At 44.7% G+C, this 2,817-nt stretch overlaps 1 pseudogene; it reads right to left on the minus strand.

The window, feature by feature from the left end:
- Window positions 1-589: 589 nt before the first annotated feature.
- LOC149456998 (U2 spliceosomal RNA) lies at window positions 590-764 on the minus strand (annotated as a pseudogene).
- Between the last annotated feature and the right edge of the window lie 2,053 nt (window positions 765-2,817).

Below are 2,817 nucleotides of genomic sequence, written 5' to 3' on the forward strand. Positions count from 1 at the left end.
CAAGGTTCCCATTTGGTCCTCCTGGCCAAAAGGCCTGGTGGACCACCGTTCCTTGTGTCCAGCCGAAGCCGGACACCCAGTACTTGGTCAGGGGGCTCTCCCGAAGAGAAAACCCCCTAGGGACAGGGGAGGAAGGAGCCAAAAGGCCACACATCCTCCCCCTAGACTTCAGGGCAGGCCCGAGGACCCACACCCTCCATCCTGTGAGGAAAACACACACATAAGTAAAGAAAAAAGTGACAAGACGTGGGAGGTGTTAAATTAAATAAATAGAAAATAAAAAAGTGGTCGTGCCAAATAGTGCACAGACCAAGGCAAAAATTGCCCTGATCCTAGCCATAAGGCCTGGTCCTAAGGGCGCTGTGCAGAAAAAGTTGAAAACACTGTGACCATGTGCCACCTTCACACAGTGGGGTCCCACAACCAGGTGTTACTAGTGGCACCCCTGAGGCGACTACTCAGGGGGCACTGGTTTGCGGACTCTCTGCCTTCCCGACCCCTGGCCAGACAAGGTAGATCCGTCCAAATCAGGAGGAACTGGGTCCTTCCGGTCTCCTCGGGGGAATTACTCCCAGGCCCCAGCTACGTGTGGGCGTCCCGGTTTCTATCTCTCTGGTACTAGCCGTCCAGACCCCCATCATACCAGCAGGGGTACTATACAAACAGTCATCCCCGCAAAGCTAGAATGACCGTGGAGCACCCCTACTGGACACTGATAAGAACAGATACTACACTTGATATTAGCCAAAAGGCTGAGAAGCGATAACCTCCAAAAGACATGCTGCTAGGTTAATTGGCCCCTGTCTAAATTGTCCCTAGTATGTATGTGTATGTATGAATGTAAGTATGTATGAATGTACACCCCTTGAGGGTTAGGGACTGATGTGAATGTACAATATACAGTATATGTAAAGTGCTGCGTGAATTGATGGTGCTATATAAGTACATCAAATAAATAAATCACCTGAGGCTTTCCTTTCAGTGGGTATATGTAAGGGTTTGCAACTACTTTAAGTATAGAAAGGCGACATGTTTAAAGATGGAAGGGGAGTCACCTGGGAGGAATATGCTAAATAGTTTGATTGGTACAGAGGCAAAATTAAAGGAGTGTGTTTGCAAAGAGAGTTTTATGGGCCCTTTCACATGGGGGGTTAGTCTGGATGCATCTCTCAGTTTTTCAGACAGATTAAGACTGAATCACAATGTAGGTCTATGGGCAGGTGCTACGTCCATTTACATCCACTTATACTTTTGTCACCTTTGACTAGTTTGTTCAACAATTAAACACACAGATAAGACTGATACAAAATGGGTGTGAACTGATGTAAATGGAATTGAACTGAAAACTAATATAAACTGTTAGAATCTGAATCAGTAATCATATTTTTCTTAGCAAAAAATGTGACTGAACTGATAATGCCTGTGTAAAAGAACCATTAACCTGCATTATCAAGACCATTTAGCCTATGTTTCTCAACCTGTGGCTCTCCAGCTGTTGCAAAGCTACAAGTCCCATCATGCCTCTCTCTTTGGGGGTTATGCTTTTAATTGCCAGCTTTGCTATGCCACATGGGATCTTTAGTTTTGCAACACCTGGAGGACCTCAGGTTGAGCACCCATGATTTAGCCACAGTGCAAATCCCAGCAGCAAGAATCAACTGATTCCTGTGGCAGGGATTGACAGCGGTGTCCAGAGAGCTTCAGTCTTGAGCAAGTCAACTATAATGACCAGCTGTTGGTACCTGTAGTTATTTGTAACTGTTTGCATAGCCAACGATTACCGGTGGTGATCCTGGCTAGGAGTACTTTGTACGCATCCAGACATGATTACTGCAGGTAATCACTGGCTGTGATAGATCACAAATAACTGCAGTCAATGACACTATCTAAACACATCTGTCAATCCAGGCTACAAAAATCAGTAGTTTTTTGCTGCTGGGATTTGCATTGTGGCTAAATGACCATGTGAATGCAGCCTTAGCTCTGATTCATTTTTGGATGTGTTTTGAACTGCAGTCATTTGCATGACATGGGAAATGAAATTATTTCCTATGGAGGACATTCAAATATATGCAGTTCAGCCGTAGTGCAATTTGAAAAAGGGTCATGTGCGTGTTTGCTGTGATGTGATCCATTTTTGAGCTCTATAGAGTTTAACTGAAACTGCATTGGAAATGGCTACGTGTTCAGAAAGAATGCAATTCCATTGCAGTTTTGAGAAGTTTAGGCTGTTTGACTTTGCAGGAAGCAATTGTAGCCTGTGTTCCTAAGGAGAGAGAGAAAGAGAGAAAAAGATCTAAAATTGCAGCTGTACCAAAATCTCATGAAAAATGTATTGGTATTCAAGCAGAACTGCAGATGAATCGCACCGAAGCTGCACACTAAACTGCACTTGAAAACTCAACAAATTTGCACATCATATATCTGAACCTAGCCTTAGGATCCTTTCAGATGGGAGTGCTCTGCCCCATTCAGCAGAAGACCTATAAGAAGATCCCCTGCTGGATTTGTGCTGAACAGAATAGATGTCAATTTTGTGACAGTGTGCCAGTTCAGATTTTGTCCACATTTTGACAGCAGCTGGACAAAGCTGAACACTGTAAAGAGTGGAACCTATGTTTAGGGCCCTGTACATTCAGGGATGAAGCCCTGAAATGCAGAAGACATGAGTTCCTGGACCTCATTCCTTGAACATACAGGGCCCTAAACATGGGTTCCACTCAGTACAGCAATTAACCCCATCCAGCTGCAGCCTGCTATAGACATTAAAAGGCAGCCTGTAGCAGGACTGGAAGCTGCACCTGTGCCTCCCAGATG

Source organism: Staurois parvus, unplaced genomic scaffold, assembly GCF_062004578.1.
Source record: "Staurois parvus isolate SC_StPar_1 unplaced genomic scaffold, SC_StPar_1.0 ptg000339l, whole genome shotgun sequence".
In the NCBI taxonomy this organism is placed as follows: Eukaryota; Metazoa; Chordata; class Amphibia; order Anura; family Ranidae; genus Staurois; species Staurois parvus.